Consider the following 207-nt stretch of genomic DNA (forward strand, 5'->3'; position numbering starts at 1 on the left):
CCCACAAAGTTCTTAGTCACGCACCTCACGCATCAGGAAGAAAAGGCAAGGGCATTGTCGCTCTTGCTGGGGGATCTGGTGGACCAGAGAGTCATTTCCAGAGTTCCGGCTCCGGAAGAGGGGAAGGGGTTTTACTTTCACGTTTTTTTGGTATTAAAACCCTCAAGTCAGTATCGGTTGATACTGAATTTAAAACCCCTGAACGTA

The sequence above is a fragment of the Nanorana parkeri genome, unplaced genomic scaffold (assembly GCF_000935625.1).
Source record: "Nanorana parkeri isolate BGI_ZX_2015 unplaced genomic scaffold, ASM93562v1 scaffold1784, whole genome shotgun sequence".
NCBI classification, from domain to species: Eukaryota; Metazoa; Chordata; class Amphibia; order Anura; family Dicroglossidae; genus Nanorana; species Nanorana parkeri.